The following is an 18,596-nucleotide window of genomic DNA, read 5'->3' as shown; positions in this document are numbered from 1 at the left end:
AGGAATTAATTAAGTTAATTAATTATAATTAAATTAACCTAATCACTAATTAACATAATTAACTGTTAGTTAACTAAAACAGTGTATGACATGCGGGACCCACACGTCGGGTTGACCAAGTCAACCCCGTTGATTGCTGACGTCAGCATGACATCATGCTGACGTCATAAATTCATTTTTCGAATTAACTAATTAATTAATTAAATTCCAGAAATTAATAAAATCTTTAGAAAATCATATCTTTTAATCCGTAACTCGGATTAAATTATTTTCAACATGAAAGTTGCTCAGAACGACGAGACGAATCCGGATACGCGGTCCGTTCGTCCGCCACACACCCCTAAACTATCGAACCCGCAACTTTCCCCCTCCGGTTCCTCTGCCCGAAAACGCGAAACTCCGGGAATACTTTCCCGGATGTTTCCCTCTTTCGTCGGTATCACTTACTACCGCGTTAGGGCACACCGAACACCGCGTATTGCCTTGTTATATTTTGTGATGCTTTGTTTGCTCTGTATTCATTATTTCTTCCCCCTCTTCTCTCCGGTAGACTACGAGACCGACGCTGCTGCTGACCAGTTCGACTACAGAGTTGACGACCCCTCTCTCTTGCCAGAGCAACCAGGCAAGCCCCCCCTTTGATCACCAGATATCGCCTACTCTTCTTTATACTGCTTGCATTAGAGTAGTGTAGCATGTTACTGCTTTCCGTTAATCCTATTCTGATGCATAGCCTGTCATTGCTGCTACAGTCATTGATACCTTACCCGCAATCCTAAATGCTTAGTATAGGATGCTAGTTTATCATCATTGGCCCTACATTCTTGTCAGTCTGCCTTGCTATACTATCGGGCCGTGATCACTTGGGAGGTGATCACGGGTATATACCATACATACATACATTCTATACAGATGGTGACTAAAGTCGGGTCAGCTCATTGAGTACCCGCAAGTGATTCTGACGAGGGGGCTGAAAGGACAGGTGGCTCCATCCCGGTAGAGGTGGGCCTGGGTTCCCGACGGCCCTCGACTGTTACTTTGTGGCGGAGCGACAGGGCAGGTTGAGACCACCTAGGAGACAGGTGGGCCTGGCCCTGTTCAGCGTTCGCGGATACTTAACACGCTTAACGAGATCTTGGTATTTGATCTGAGTCTGGCTACGAGCCTATACGCACTAACCATCTACGTGGGAGTAGTTATGGGTATCCCGACGTCGTGGTATCAGCCGAAGCACTTCAGACGTCAGCGACGGAGCGGCGCGCGCCGAATTGGACTGGAACGCCACTAGGCTAGGTCTGCTTTCGGCCGCCCTCGCAACGTGCAGGTGTGCTCAGGGCGATGGGCCCAGACCCCTGCGTGCTTAGGTTTAGACCAGCGTGCTGGCCTCTCTGTTGTGCCTAGGTGGGGCTGCGACATGTTGATCTTCCGAGGCCGGGCATGACCCAGGAAAGTGTGTCCGGCCAAATGGGATCGAGCGTGTTGGGCTATGTGGTGCACCCCTGCAGGGAAGTTAATCTATTCGAATAGCCGTGATCTTCGGTAACAGGACGACTTGGAGTTGTACCTTGACCTTATGACAACTAGAACCGGATACTTAATAAAACACACCCTTCCAAGTTCCACAGACAACCCGGTGATCGCTTTTCTACAGGGCAACGAGGAGAGGATCGCCGGGTAGGATTATGCTATGCGAGGCTACTGGAGATGCTGCTTGGAGATACTACTTGGAGATGCTACTTGGAGGACTACAATCTACTCTCTTCTATATGCTGCAAGACGGAGGCTACCAGAAGCGTAGTCTTCGACAGGATTAGCTATCCCCCTCTTATTCTGGCATTCTGCAGTTCAGTCCACTGATATGGCCTCCTTACACATATACCCATGCATATGTAGTGTAGTTCCTTGCTTGCGAGTACTTTGGATGAGTACTCACGGTTGCTTTCTCCCCCCTTTTTCCCCTTTCCTTTCTTTCTGGTTGTCGCAACCAGATGCTGGAGTCCAGGAGCCAGACGCCACCGTCGACGACGACCCTTACTACACCGGAGGTGCCTACTACTACGTGCAGCCTGCTGACGACGTCCAGGAGTAGTTAGGAGGATCCCAGGCAGGAGGCCTGCGCCTCTTTCGATCTGTATCCCAGTTTGTGCTAGCCATCTTATGGCAACTTGTTTAACTTATGTCTGTACTCAGATATTGCTGCTTCCGCTGACTCGTCTATGATCGAGCACTTGTATTCGAGCCCTCGAGGCCCCTGGCTTGTATTATGATGCTTGTATGACTTATTTTATTTGTAGAGTTGTGTTGTGATATCTTCCCGTGAGTCCCTGATCTTGATCGTACACATTTGCGTGCATGATTAGTGTACGATTAAATCGGGGGCGTCACAATACCGTACCAATCCAGAGGAGACGAAGGAGATTATGCGTCAAGTACAAGAGCTTCTCGACAAAGGTTATATACGTGAATCACTTAGTCCTTGTGCTGTTCCTATTATTCTAGTGCCGAAAAAGGATGGTACATCACGTATGTGTGTTGATTGTAGAGGCATTAATAATATTACTATTCGTTATCGTCATCCTATTCCTAGGCTAGATGATATGCTTGATGAATTGAGTGGCTCTACAATATTCTCCAAAGTTGATTTGCGTAGTGGATACCATCAAATTCGTATGAAATTGGGAGATGAATGGAAAACAATATTTAAAACTAAGTTTGGATTATATGAGTGGTTAGTCATGCCTTTTGGTTTAACTAATGCACCTAGTACTTTCATGAGATTAATGAACGAAGTTTTACGTGCTTTCATTGGATGATTTGTGGTAGTTTAGTTTGATGACATATTGATTTATAGCAGATCTTTGGAAGAACATTTGGAACATTTACGTGCTGTTTTTATTGCTCTACGTGATGCACGTTTGTTTGGTAACCTTGGGAAGTGCACCTTTTGCACCGACCAAGTATCTTTTCTTGGCTATGTTGTTACTCCTCAGGGAATTGAAGTTGATAAAGCCAAGATTGACGCTATTGTGAGTTGGCCGCATCCCAAAACGGTCACACAAGTGAGGAGTTTTCTTGGCCTCGCGGGATTCTATAGGCGTTTTGTGAGAGATTTCAGCACCATTGCTGGACCTCTCAATGATCTTACAAAGAAAGATGTGCCTTTTCTTTGGGGTACCGCACAGGAAGAAGCCTTCACGGTATTGAAAGATAAGTTGACACATGCTCCTTTACTCCAACTTCCTGATTTTAATAAGACTTTTGAGCTTGAATGTGATGCTAGTGGAATTGGATTAGGAGGTGTGTTATTCCAAGATGGCAAACCTGTTGCATATTTTTCTGAAAAATTGAGTGGGCCTAGTCTGAATTATTCTACTTATGATAAAGAATTATATGCTCTTCTTCGGACTTTAGAAACATGGCAACATTATTTATGGCCCAAAGAATTTGTTATACATTCTGATCATGAATCTTTGAAACATATTAAAAGTCAAGCTAAGCTGAATCGTAGACATGCTAAATGGGTTGAATTCATTGAGACTTTCCCTTATGTCATTAAACACAAGAAGGGAAAAGAAAATGTTATTGTTGATGCATTGTCTCATCGCTATACTATGCTTTCACAACTTGATTTCAAAATATTTTGTTTGGAGACCATCAAAGATCAATATGTGCATGATGCTGACTTTAAAGATGTAATGCAGAATTGTAAAGAAGGAAGAATGTGGAACAAGTTCGTCGTTAACGATGGATTTGTGTTTCGTGCTAACAAGCTATGCATTCCAGCTAGCTCTGTTCGTCTTTTCTTGTTGCAGGAGGCGCATGGAGGAGGATTAATGGGACACTTTGGCGTGAAGAAGACGGAGGACGTACTTGCTACACATTTCTTTTGGCCAAAGATGAGACGGGATGTTGAGCGTTTTATTGCTCGCTGCACTACATGTCAAAAAGCTAAGTCACGACTCAATCCTCATGGTTTATATATGCCTTTGCCTGTACCTAGTGTTCCTTGGGAGGATATATCTATGGACTTTGTTTTAGGTTTAGCTCAAACAAAGAAGGGGAGGGATAGCATATTTGTTGTCGTGGATAGATTCTCGAAAATGGCACACTTTATACCATGTCATAAAAGCGATGATGTTGTTAATGTTGCTGATTTGTTCTTTCGTGAAATTATTCGCTTGCATGGTGTGCCAAATACTATTGTTTCAGATCGTGATACTAAATTTCTTAGCCACTTTTGGAGATGTTTATGGGCTAAGTTGGGGACTAAACTGCTTTTTAGTACTACTTGTCACCCCCAAACTGATGGACAAACTGAAGTAATCAATAGAACATTGTCTACTATGCTTAGGGCTGTTTTGAAGAATAATAAGAAAATGTGGGAGGAATGCTTGCCTCATATTGAATTTGCTTATAATCGTTCATTGCATTCTACTACTAAGATGTGCCCTTTTGAAGTTGTGTATGGTTTCCTACCTCGTGCACCTATTGATTGTTGCCTCTTCCATCTTCGGAGAAGGTTAATTTTGATGCTAAACAACGCTGAATTGGTTTTAAAAATGCATGAGTTAACTAAGGAAAACATTGAGCGTATGAATGCTAAATATAAACTTGCTGGAGATAAGGGTAGAAAACATGTTGTGTTTGCACCTAGAGATCTTGTTTGGTTACATTTGCGTAAAGATAGATTTCCTGATTTGCGCAAATCAAAGCTAATGCCACGTGCTGATGGTCCCTTTAAGGTGTTAGAGGAAATAAATGATAATGCATACAAACTTGAGCTGCCTGCAGATTTTGGGGTTAGTCCCACTTTTAACATTGCAGATTTGAAGCCTTATTTGGGTGAGGAAGATGAACTTCCGTCGAGGACGACTTCATTTCAAGAAGGGGAGGATGATGAGGACATCAATACCATTGTTACACCCACAGCCCCTGCTGCTATACATACTGGACCAATTACTAGAGCTCGCGCACGCCAACTAAATTACCAGGTACTTTTGTTTCTTGGTAATGATTCTAATGTTCATGAGAATATGATGCTGCCTAAATTGGATACATTTGTTTTGCTTACAAATGAAGGGCCTAGCTTGGAGAAGGATGAACATTGGAGCAAGAGAAAGCATGGAGATGATGGCATGCGCAAGGGGAATAAGAATGGAGTTACGAGTGATGATTTCAGGTCTTTGAAGCCACCATAACGAGCGCATGAAGCCTTGGACGAAATATACAAGATTCCACTTCATAAATTTCGTCCAGAGGCTATTATAGGTGCTGCGTCACCTTTTTATTGGGCCAGGCCCATGTAATTTCGAAATACATTAGTATATGCTATTTTTAGAGACCGTATGTGTGGGGAAACAAGAGATAGGGTTGATTTCAGACCCCTCCACCAAGGGCCACGAAATTCCCCCTCTCTTCCTCCATATATATATCCCTTAGGGCACCGTTTAGACTTTGGGATTTGTTTAGTTAAAAGTTAGCCATTGCAACTTCGTGTACTTCGTTTGTGTCCGACGACCAGACCAAGACCGCTTACGGATCCCCACCTTTATCTATCTATACGTCATATATACTCGCAATATTCAGATTGCTTTTATCATATTCTTGCTTGTTCTTCAATTGCTTGCAGAAATAGACCTTCGTGGTCAGGTTGATTGTGCTCCAGCGTGGTCAATAACCTCTCTAAGTTGGTTTAGCGATTGCTAAGGCACAACGTCATGCACATTTGTAGTCGGATCGTCAAAGTCATCTTCACCAAATCGATAGTTATCATATCATCGAAAGATTGGGACACCCCGCCTCTATCAAGACAAGAAATTTTGGGGCAGTCAGGCAAAAAGCGCACGAGAAAATGTAGTACTTTCAAGGACTGCCATAGAATGGACAGATACTCACTAAGACGGTCATAATTTTGTCATTAGGAGTCTGTGTCGGACCGATAAGTACTCAAACTGCTCGCGGCGAGCGCGGAAATCCAAAAAAATACTCCCTGCTTGCGCCAGGAGGCCTGGAGTACCCTCAAATACGGCCTTAAGCAGGACTTTTTGGCCCTAAAAATCAAAGAATATCATTCGTCGTTGTTTTTCAGACAAGTTTCTGAACCCATTGGCACTTCCTTTTGAAGGAAATTCAAGAGATTATGTTGCTTATAGACATTAGGCCCCCTGGTAGGGACAAATGTACCTTTCTGCAGATGATGTATGATCCAGGCAATCTCATTTGGCCGTAAATTGAAGAAAATCCAGCAGCTATATGCCTTATTATCCATGTTTTCACCGGATGGCATGCTGTAACTAATGCACGTGAAAGCCAAGAACTAAAGGGCATTCCTGGCATCGGTAAATATATATGTGGAAACAATATCTGCACTATAGAGGACAAGAAATTTTGGGGCAGTCAGGCAAAAAGCGCACGAGAAAATGAAGTACTTTCAAGGACTGTCATAGAATGGACAGATGCTCACTAAGACGGTCATAATTTTGTCATTAGGAGTCCGTGTCGGACCTATAAGTACACAAACTGCTCATGGTGAGCGCGTGAATCCAAAAAAACACTCCCCGCTTATGCCAGGAGGCCCGGAGTACCCTCAAATTAAGCCTTAAGCAGGACTTTTTCGCCCTGAAAGTCAAAGAACATCATTCGTCGCTGTTTTCAGACAAGTTTCTAAACCCATTGGCAATTCCTTTTGAAGGAAATTCAAGAGATTATGTTGCTTATAGACATTAGCCCCCCTCGTAGGGACCAATGTACCTTTCTGCAGATGCTCTATGATCCGGGCAATCTCATTTGGCCGTAAATTGAAGAAAATCCAGCGGCTATTTGCCTTATTCTCCTTGTTTTTGCCGGATGGCATGCTGTAACTCATGCGTGTGAAAGCCAAGAACAAAAGGGCATTCCTGGCATCGATCAATATATATGTGGCAACGATATCTCCACTATAGAGGACAAGAAATTTTTGGGGCGGTTAGGCAAAGAACGCACGGGAAAATGAAATACTTTCGAGGACGGCCATAGAATGGACAAATGTTCACTAAAAACGGTCATAATTTTGTCATTCGGAGTCCGTGACGGACCCACAAGTTCTCAAACTGCTTGCGCCAGGTTGCGCCAGGAGGCCCGGAGTACCCTCAAATACGGCCTTAAGCAGCACTTTTTGGCGCTAAAAATCAAAGAACATCATTCGTCGTTGTTTTTCAGACAAGTTTCTGAACCCATTGGCACTTCCTTTTGAAGGAAATTCAAGAGATTATGTTGCTTATAGACATTAGGCCCCCTGGTAGGGACAAACGTACCTTTCTACAGATGATGTATGATCCACGCAATCTCATTTGGCCGTAAATTGAAGAAAATCCAGCGGCTATATGCCTTATTCTCCATGTTTTCACCGGATGGCATGCTGTAACTCATGCACGTGAAAGCCAAGAACTAAAGGGCATTCCTGGCATCGGTAAATATATATGTGGAAACAATATCTCCACTATAGAGGACAAGAAATTTTGGGGCAGTCAGGCAAAAAGCGCACGAGAAAATGAAGTACTTTAAAGGACTGCCATAGAATGGACAGATGCTCACTAAGACGGTCATAATTTTGTCATTAGGAGTCCATGTCGGACCCATAAGTATTCAAACTGCTCGCGGCGAGCGCAGGAATCCAAAAAATACTCCCCGCTTGCGCCAGGTGGCCCGGAGTACCCTCAAATTCAGCCTTAAGCAGGACTTTTTGGACCTGAAAGTCAAAGAAACATCATTCGTCGCTGTTTTTCAGACAAGTTTCTGAACCCATTGGCACTTCCTTTTGAAGGAAATTTGAGAGATTATGTTGCTTATAGACCTTAGCCCCCTGGTAGGGACTAACGTACCTTTCTGCAGATGCTCTATGATCCGGGCAATCTCATTTGGCCGTAAATTGAAGAAAATCCAGCGGTTATATGCCTTATTCTCCTTGTTTTCACCGGATGGCATGCTGTAACTCATGCACGTGAAAGCCAAGAACTAAAGGGCATTCCTGGCATCGGTCAATATATATGTGGAAACGATATCTCCACTATAGAGGAAAAGAAATTTTGGGGCAGTCAGGCAAAAAGCGCACGAGAAAATGAAGTACTTTCAAGGACTGCCATAGAATGGACAGATGCTCACTAAAACAGTCATAATTTTGTCATTCGGAGTCCGTGTCGGACCCTTTAGTACTGAAACTGCTCGCGGTGAGGGCTCGAATCCAAAAAATACTCCACGCTTCCGCCAGGAGGCCCGGAGTACCCTCAAATTCAGCCTTAAGCAGGACTTTTTGGCCTTGAAAGTCAAAAAACATCATTCGTCGTTGTTTTCAGACAAGTTTCTGAACCCATTGGCACTACCTTTTGAAGGGAATTCGAGAGATTATGTTGCTTATAGACATTAGCCCCCCTGGTAGGGACAAGAGTACCTTTCTGCAGATGCTCTATGATCCGGGCAATCTCATTTGGCCGTAAATAGAAGAAAATCCAACGGTTATATGCCTTATTCTCCTTGTTTTCGCCGGATGGCATGCTGTAACTCATGCGCGTCAAAGCCAAGAACAAAAGGGCATTCCTGGCATTGGTCAATATATATGTGGAAACGATATCTCCTCTATAGAGGACAAGAAATTTTGGGGCAATCAGGCAAAAAGCGCATGAGAAAATGAAGTAGTTTCAAGGACAGCCATAGAATGGACAGATGTTCACTAAAACGGTCATAATTTTGTCATTCGGAGTCCGTGTCGGACCCATAAGTACTGAAACTGCTCGCGGTGAGGGCGCGAATCCAAAAAATACTCCACGCTTCCGCCAGGAGGCCCGGTGTACCCTCAAATTCAGCCTTAAGCAGGACTTTTTGGCCCTTAAAGTCAAAGAACATCATTCGTCGTTGTTTTTAGACAAGTTTCTGAACCCATTGGCACTACCTTTTGAAGGGAATTCAAGAGATTATGTTGCTTATAGACATTAGCCCCCCTGGTAGGGATGAAAGTACCTTTCTGCAGATGCTCTATGATCCAGGCAATCTCATTGGGCCATAAATTGAAGAAAATCCAGCGGCTATATGCCTTATTCTCCTTGTTTTCGCCGGGTGGCATGCTGTAACTCATGCGCGTGAAAGCCAAGAACAAAAGGGCATTCCTGGCATCGGTCAATATATATGTGGAAACGATATCTACTCTATAGAGGACAAGAAATTTTGGGGCAATCAGGCAAAAATCACACGAGAAAATGAAGTACTTTCAAGGACTGCCATAGAATGGACAGATGTTCACTAAAACGGTCATAATTTTATCATTCGGAGTCCGTGTCGGACCCATAAGTACTCAAACTGCTCGCAGCGAGCACGCGAATCCAAAAAATACTCCCCGCTTGAGCTAGGAGGCCCGGAGTACCCTCAAATTCAGCCTTTAGCAGGACTTTTTGGCCCAGAAAGTCATAGAACATCATTCGTCGCTGTTTTTCAGACAAGTTTCTGAACCCATTGGCATTTTCTTTTGAAGGAAATTCGAGAGATTATGTTGCTTATAGACATTAGCCCCCTGGTAGGGACAAACGTACCTTTCCGCAGATGCTCTATGATCCGGGCAATCTCATTTGGCCATAAATTGAAGAAAATCCAGCGGCTATATGCCTTATTCTCGTTGTTTTTGCCAGATGGCATGCTGTAACTCATGCACGTGAAAGCCAAGAACTAAAGGGCATTCCTGGCATCGGTCAATATATATCTGGAAACGATATCTCCACTATAGAGGACAAAAAATTTTGGGGCAGTCAGGCAAAAGGCGCACGAGAAAATGAAGTACTTTCAAGGACTGCCATAGAATGGACAGATGCTCACTAAGACGGTCATACTTTTGTCATTAGGAGTCTGTGTCGGACCCATAAGTACTCAAACTGCCTGCGGCGAGCGCGGGAATCCAAAAAAATACTCCCTGCTTGCGCCAGGTGGCCCGGAGTACCCTCAAATTCAGCCTTAAGCAGGACTTTTTAGCCCTGAAAGTCAAAGAACATCATTCGTCGCTATTTTTCACACAAGTTTCTGAACCCATTGGCATTTTCTTTTGAAGGAAATTTGAGAGATTATGTTGCTTATAGACATTAGCCCCCCTGGTAGGGACAAACGTACCTTTCCGCAGATGCTCTATGATCCGGGCAATCTCACTTGGCCGTAAATTGAAGAAAATCCAGCGACTATATGCCTTATTCTCCTTGTTTTCGCCGGATGGCATGCTGTAACTCATGCGCGTGAAAGCCAAGAACAAAAGGGCATTCCTGGCATCGGTCAATATATATGTGGAAACGATATCTCCTCTATAGAGGACAAGAAATTTTGGGGCAATCAGGCAAAAAGCGCACGAGAAAATGAAGTACTTTCTAGGACTGCCATAGAATGGACATATGTTCACTAAAACGGTCATAATTTTATCATTCGGAGTCCGTGTCGGACCCATAAGTACTCAAACTGCTCGCAGCGAGCGCGCGAATCCAAAAAATACTCCACGCTTCCGCCAGGAGGCCCGGTGTACCCTCAAATTCAGCCTTAAGCAGGACTTTTTGGCCCTTAAAGTGAAAGAACATCATTCGTCGTTGTTTTCAGACAAGTTTCTGAACCCATTGGCACTACCTTTTGAAGGGAATTCGAGAGATTATGTTGCTTATAGACATTAGCCCCCCTGGTAGGGATGAAAGTACCTTTCTGCAGATGCTCTATGATCCAGGCAATCTCATTGGGCCATAAATTGAAGAAAATCCAGCGGCTATATGCCTTATTCTCCTTGTTTTCGCCGGATGGCATGCTGTAACTCATGCGCGTGAAAGCCAAGAACAAAAGGGCATTCCTGGCATCGGTCAATATATATGTGGAAACGATATCTACTCTATAGAGGACAAGAAATTTTGGGGCAATCAGGCAAAAAGCACACGAGAAAATGAAGTACTTTCAAGGACTGCCATAGAATGGACAGATGTTCACTAAAACGGTCATAATTTTATCATTCGGAGTCCGTGTCGGACCCATAAGTACTCAAACTGCTCGCAGCGAGCACGCGAATCCAAAAAATACTCCACGGTTCCGCCAGGAGGCCCGGAGTACCCTCAAATTCAGCCTTAAGCAGGACTTTTTGGCCCTGAAAGTCAAAAAACATCATTCGGCGATGTTTACAAACAAGTTTCTGAACCCATTGGCACTTCCTTTTGAAGGAAATTCGAGAGATTATGTTGCTTATACACATTAGCCCCCCTGGTAGGGAGAAAATTACCTTTCTGCAGATGCTCTATGATCCGGGCAATCTCATTTGGCCGTAAATAGAAGAAAATCCAACGGTTATATGCCTTATTCTCCTTGTTTTCGCCGGATGGCATGTTGTAACTCATGCGCGTCAAAGCCAAGAACAAAAGGGCATTCCTGGCATTGGTCAATACATATGTGGAAACGATATCTCCTCTATAGAGGACAAGAAATTTTGGGGCAATCAGGCAAAAAGCGCACGAGAAAATGAAGTACTTTCAAGGACTGCCATAGAATGGGCAGATGTTCACTAAAACGGTCATAATTTTGTCATTCGGAGTCCGTGTCGGACCCATAAGTATTGAAATTGCTCGCGGTGAGGGCGCGAATCCTAAAAATACTCCACGCTTCTACGAGGATGCCCGGAGTACCCTCAAATTCAGCATTAAGCAGGACTTTTTGGCCCTGAAAGTCAAAGAACATCATTCGTCATTGTTTTCAGACAAGTTTCTGAACCCATTGGCACTACCTTTTGAAGGGAATTCGAGAGATTATGTTGCTTATAGACACTAGCCCCCCTAGTAGGGACAAAAGTACCTTTCTGCAGATGCTCTATGATCCAGGCAATCTCATTTGGCCGTAAATAGAAGAAGATCCAACGGTTATATGCCTTATTCTCCTTGTTTTCGCCGGGTGGCATGCTGTAACTCATGCGCGTCAAACCCAAGAACAAAAGGGCATTCCTGGCATTGGTCAATATATATGTGGAAACGATATCTCCTCTATAGAGGACAAGAAATTTTGGGGCAATCAGGCAAAAAGCGCACGAGAAAATGAAGTACTTTCAAGGATTGCCATAGAATGGACAGATGTTCACTAAAACGGACATAATTTTGTCATTCGGAGTCCGTGTCGGACCCATAAGTACAGAAACTGCTCGCGGTGAGCGCGCTAATCCAAAAAATACTCCACGCTTCCGCCAGGAGGCCCGTAGTACCCTCAAATTCAGCTTTAAGCAGGACTTTTTCGCCCTGAAAGTCATAGAACATCATTCGTCGTTGTTTTTCAGACAAGTTTCTGAACCCATTGGCACATCCTTTTGAAGGGAATTCGAGAGATTATGTTGCTTATAGACATTAGCCCCCCTGGTAGGGACGAAAGTACCTTTCTGCAGATGCTCTATGATCCAGGCAATCTCATTGGGCCATAAATTGAAGAAAATCCAGTGGCTATATGCCTTATTCTCCTTGTTTTCGCCGGATGGCATGCTGTAACTCATGCACGTGAAAGCCAAGAACAAAAGGGCATTCCTGGCATCAGTCAATATATATGTGGAAACGATATCTCCTCTATAGAGGACAAGAAATTTTGGGGCAATCAGGCAAAAAGCACACGAGAGAATGAAGTACTTTCAAGGACTGCCATAGAATGGACAGATGTTCACTAAAACGGTCATAATTTTGTCATTCGGAGTCCGTGTCGGACCCATAAGTACTCAAACTGCTCGCAGCGAGCGCGTGAATCCAAAAAATACTCCCCGCTTGAGCTAGGAGGCCCGGAGTACCCTCAAATTCAGCCTTAAGCAGGACTTTTCGGCCCTGAAAGTCATAGAACATCATTCGTCGCTATTTTTCAGACAAGTTTCTGAACCCATTGGCATTTCCTTTTGAAGGAAATTCGAGAGATTATGTTGCTTATAGACATTAGCCCCCCTGGTAGGGACAAACGTACCATTCTGCAGATGCTCTATGATCCGAGCAATCTCATTTGGCCGTAAATTGAAGAAAATCCAGCGGCTATATGCCTTATTCTCCTTGTTTTCGCCGGAAGGCATGCTGTAACTCATGCGCGTGAAAGCCAAGAACAAATGGGCATTCCTGGCATCAGTCAATATATATATGGAAACGATATCTCCTCTATAGAGGACAAGAAATTTTGGGGCAATCAGGCAAAAAGCGCACGAGAAAATGAAGTACTTTCTAGGACTGCCGTAGAATGGACATATGTTCACTAAAACAGTCGTAATTTTGTCATTCGGAGTCCGTGTCGGACCCATAAGTACAGAAACTGCTCGCGGCAAGCGCGCGAATCCAAAAAATACTCCACGCTTCCGCCAGGAGGCCCGGAGTTCCCTCAAATTCAGCCTTAAGAAGGACTTTTTGGCCCTGAAAGTCAAAGAACATCATTCGTTGCTGTTTTTCAAACAAGTTTCTGAACCCATTGGCACTACCTTTTGAAGGGAATTCGAGAGATTATGTTGCTTATAGACATTAGCCCCTTGGTAGGGACAAACGTACCTTTCTGCAGATGCTCTATGATCCGGGCAATCTCATTTGGCCGTAAATTAAAAAAATCCAGCGGTTATATGCCTTATTCTCCTTGTTTTTGCCGGATGGCATGCTGTAACTCATGCGCGTGAAAGCCAAGAACAAAAGGGCACTCCTGGCATCGGTTAATATATATGTGGAAACGATATCTCCTCTATAGAGGACAAGAAATTTTGGGGCCATCAGGCAAAAAGCGCACGATAAAATGAAGTACTTTCAAGGACTGCCATAGAATGGACAGATCTTCACTCAAACGGTCATAATTTTGTCATTCAGTGTCCGTGTCGGACCCATAAGTACTGAAACTGCTCGCTGTGAGCGCGCGACTCCAAAAAATACTCCACGCTTCCGCCAGGAGGCCCGGAGTACCCTCAAATTCAGCCTTAAGCAGGACTTTTTGGCCCTGAAAGTGAAAGAACATCATTCGCCGCTGTTTTCAGACAAGTTTCTGAACCCATTGGCACTTCCTTTTGAAGGGAATTCGAGAGATTATGTTGCTTATAGACATTAGCCCCCCTAGTACGGACAAAAGTACCTTTCTGCAGATGCTCTATGATCCGGGCAGTCTCATTTGGCCGTAAATAGAAGAAGATCCAACGGTTATATGCCTTATTCTCCTCGTTTTCGCCGGATGGCATGCTGTAACTCATGCGCGTCAAACCCAAGAACAAAAGGGCATTCCTGGCATTGGTCAATATATATGTGGAAACGATATCTCCTCTATAGAGGACAAGAAATTTTGGGGCAATCAGGCAAAAAGTGCACGAGAAAATGAAGTACTTTCAAGGACTGCCATAGAATGGACAGATGTTCACTAAAACGGACATAATTTTCTCATTCGGAGTCCGTGTCGGACCCATAAGTACAGAAACTGCTCGCGGTGAGCGCGGTAATCCAAAAAATACTCCATGCTTCCGCTAGGAGGCCCGGAGTACCCTCAAATTCAGCTTTAAGCAGGACTTTTTCGCCCTGAAAGTCATAGAACATCATTCGTCGTTGTTTTTCAGACAAGTTTCTGAACCCATTGGCACATCCTTTTGAAGGGAATTCGAGAGATTATGTTGCTTATAGACATTAGCCCCCTGGTAGGGACGAAAGTACCTTTCTGCAGATGCTCTATGATCCAGGCAATCTCATGGGGCCATAAATTGAAGAAAATCCAGTGGCTATATGCCTTATTCTCCTTGTTTTCGCCGGATGGCATGCTGTAACTCATGCGCGTGAAAGCCAAGAACAAAAGGGCATTCCTGGCATCAGTCAATATATATGTGGAAACGATATCTCCTCTATAGAGGACAAGAAATTTTGGGGCAATTAGGCAAAAAGCACACGAGAAAATGAAGTACTTTCAAGGACTGCCATAGAATGGACAGATGTTCACTAAAACGGTCATAATTTTGTCATTCGGAGTCCGTGTCGGACCCATAAGTACTCAAACTGCTCGCAGCGAGCGTGCGAATCCAAAAAATACTCCCCGCTTGAGCTAGGAGGCCCGGAGTATCCTCAAATTCAGCCTTAAGCAGGACTTTTTGGCCCTGAAAGTCATAGAACATCATTCATTGCTGTTTTTCAGACAAGTTTCTGAACCCATTGGCATTTCCTTTTGAAGGAAATTCGAGAGATTATGTTGCTTATAGACATTAGCCCCCCTGGTAGGGACAAACGTACCTTTCTGCAGATGCTCTATGATCCGGGCAATCTCATTTGATCGTAAATTGAAGAAAATCCAGCGGCTATATGCCCAATTCTCCTTGTTTTCGCCGGATGGCATGCTGTAACTCATGCGCGTGAAAGCCAAGATAAAAAGGGCATTCCTGGCATCGGTCAATATATATGTGGAATCGACATCTCCTCTATAGAGGACAAGAAATTTTGGGGCAATCAAGCAAAAAGCGCACAAGAAAATGAAGTACTTTCTAGGACTGCCATAGAATGGACATATGTTCACTAAAACAGTCATAATTTTGTCATTCGGAGTCCGTGTCGGACCCATAAGTACTGAAACTGCTCGCGGCGAGCATGCGAATCAAAAAAATAGTCCACGCTTCCGCCAGGAGGCCCGGAGTACCCTCAAATTCAGCCTTAAGCAGGACTTTTTGGCCCTGAAAGTCATAGAACATCATTCGTCGTTATTTTTCAGACAAGTTTCTGAACCCATTGGCATTTCCTTTTGAAGGAAATTCGAGAGATTATGTTGCTTATAGACATTGGCCCCCCTGGTAGGGACAAACGTACCTTTCTGCAGATGCTCTATGATCCGGGCAATCTCATTTGGTCGTAAATTGAAGAAAATCCAGCGGCTATATGCCTTATTCTCCTTGTTTTCGGCGGATGGCATGCTGTAACTCATGCGCGTGAAAGCCAAGATAAAAAGGGCATTCCTGGCATCGGCCAATATATATGTGGAAACGATATCTCCTCTATAGAGGACAAGAAATTTTGGGGCAATCAGGCAAAAAGCGAACGAGAAAATGAAGTACTTTCTAGGACTGTCATAGAATGGACATATGTTCACTAAAACAGTCATAATTTTGTCATTTGGAGTCAGTGTCAGACCCATAAGTACTGAAACTGCTCGCGGCGAGCGCGCGACTCCAAAAAATACTCCACGCTTTCGCCAGGAGGCCCGGAGTACCCTCAAATTCAGCCTTAAGCAGGACTTTTTGGCCCTGAAAGTGAAAGAACATCATTCGCCGCTGTTTTCAGACAAGTTTCTGAACCCATTGGCACTTCCTTTTGAAGGGAATTCGAGAGATTATGTTGCTTATAGACATTAGCCCCCCTTGTAGGGACAAAAGTACCTTTCTGCAGATGCTCTATGATCCGGGCAATCTCATTTGGCCGTAAATAGAAGAAAATCCAACGGTTATATGCCTTATTCTCCTTGTTTTCGCCGGATGGCATGCTGTAACTCATGCGCGTCAAAGCCAAGAACAAAAGGGCATTCCTGGCATTGGTCAATATATATGTGGAAACGATATCTCCTCTATAGAGGACAAGACATTTTGGGGCAATCAGGCAAAAAGCGCACGAGAAAATGAAGTACTTTCAAGGACTGCCATAGAATGGGCAGATGTTCACTAAAATGGTCATAATTTTGTCATTCGGAGTCCGTGTCAGACCCATAAGTATTGAAACTGCTTGCGGCGAGCACGCTAATCCAAAAAATACTCCACGCTTCCGCCAGGAGGCCCGGAGTACCCTCAAATTCAGCCTTAAGCAGGACTTTTTCGCCGTGAAAGTCATAGAACATCATTCGTCGTTGTTTTTCAGACAATTTTCTGAACCCATTGGCACATCCTTTTGAAGGGAATTCGAGAGATTACGTTGCTTATAGACATTAGCCCCCTGGTAGGGACGAACGTACCTTTCTGCAGATGCTCTATGATCCAGGCAATCTCATTGGGCCATAAATTGAAGAAAATCCAGCGGTTATATGCCTTATTCTCCTTGTTTTCGCCGGATGGCATGCTGTAACTCATGCGCGTGAAAGCCAAGAACAAAAGGGCATTCCTGGCATCAGTCAATATATATATGGAAACGATATCTCCTCTATAGAGGACAAGAAATTTTGGGGCAATCAGGCAAAAAGCGCACGAGAAAATGAAGTACTTTCTAGGACTGCCGTAGAATGGACATATGTTCACTAAAACAGTCGTAATTTTGTCATTCGGAGTTCGTGTCGGACCCATAAGTACAGAAACTGCTTGTGGCAAGCGCGCGAATCCAAAAAATACTCCACGCTTCCGCCAGGAGGCCCGGAGTTCCCTCAAATTCAGCCTTAAGAAGGACTTTTTGGCCCTGAAAGTCAATGAACATCATTCGTTGCTGTTTTTCAAACAAGTTTCTGAACCCATTGGCACTACCTTTTGAAGGGAATTCGAGAGATTATGTTGCTTATAGACATTAGCCCCTTGGTAGGGACAAACGTACCTTTCTGCAGATGCTCTATGATCCGGTCAATCTCATTTGGCCGTAAATTAAAAAAATCCAGCGGTTATATGCCTTATTCTCCTTGTTTTTGCCGGATGGCATGCTGTAACTCATGCGCGTGAAAGCCAAGAACAAAAGGGCACTCCTGGCATCGGTTAATACATATGTGGAAACGATATCTCCTCTATAGAGGACAAGAAATTTTGGGGCCATCAGGCAAAAAGCGCACGATAAAATGAAGTACTTTCAAGGACTGCCATAGAATGGACAGATGTTCACTCAAACGGTCATAATTTTGTCATTCAGTGTCCGTGTCGGACCCATAAGTACTGAAACTGCTCGCTGTGAGCACGCGACTCCAAAAAATACTCCACGCTTCCGCCAGGAGGCCCGGAGTACCCTCAAATTCAGCCTTAAGCAGGACTTTTTGGCCCTGAAAGTGAAAGAACATCATTCGCCGCTGTTTTCAGACAAGTTTCTGAACCCATTGGCACTTCCTTTTGAAGGGAATTCGAGAGATTATGTTGCTTATAGACATTAGCCCCCCTAGTAGGGACAAAAGTACCTTTCTGCAGATGCTCTATGATCCGGGCAGTCTCATTTGGCCGTAAATAGAAGAAGATCCAACGGTTATATGCCTTATTCTCCTTGTTTTCGCCGGATGGCATGCTGTAACTCATGCGCGTCAAACCCAAGAACAAAAGGGCATTCCTGGCATTGGTCAATATATATGTGGAAACGATATCTCCTCTATAGAGGACAAGAAATTTTGGGGCAATCAGGCAAAAAGCGCACGAGAAAATGAAGTACTTTCAAGGACTGCCATAGAATGGACAGATGTTCACTCAAACGGACATAATTTTCTCATTCGGAGTCCGTGTCGGACCCATAAGTACTGAAACTGCACGCGGCGAGCGCGCGAATCCAAAAAATACTCCACGCTTCCGCCAGGAGGCCCGGAGAACCCTCAAATTCAGCCTTAAGCAGGACTTTTTGGCCTTGAAAGTCAAAGCACATCATTCGCCGCTATTTTTCAAACAAGTTTCTCAACCCATTGGCACTTCCTTTTGAAGGGAATTCGAGAGATTATGTTGCTTATAGACATTAGCA

Source organism: Triticum aestivum, chromosome 1B, assembly GCF_018294505.1.
Source record: "Triticum aestivum cultivar Chinese Spring chromosome 1B, IWGSC CS RefSeq v2.1, whole genome shotgun sequence".
In the NCBI taxonomy this organism is placed as follows: Eukaryota; Viridiplantae; Streptophyta; class Magnoliopsida; order Poales; family Poaceae; genus Triticum; species Triticum aestivum.
Note: the sequence above shows the minus strand (reverse complement) of the source record.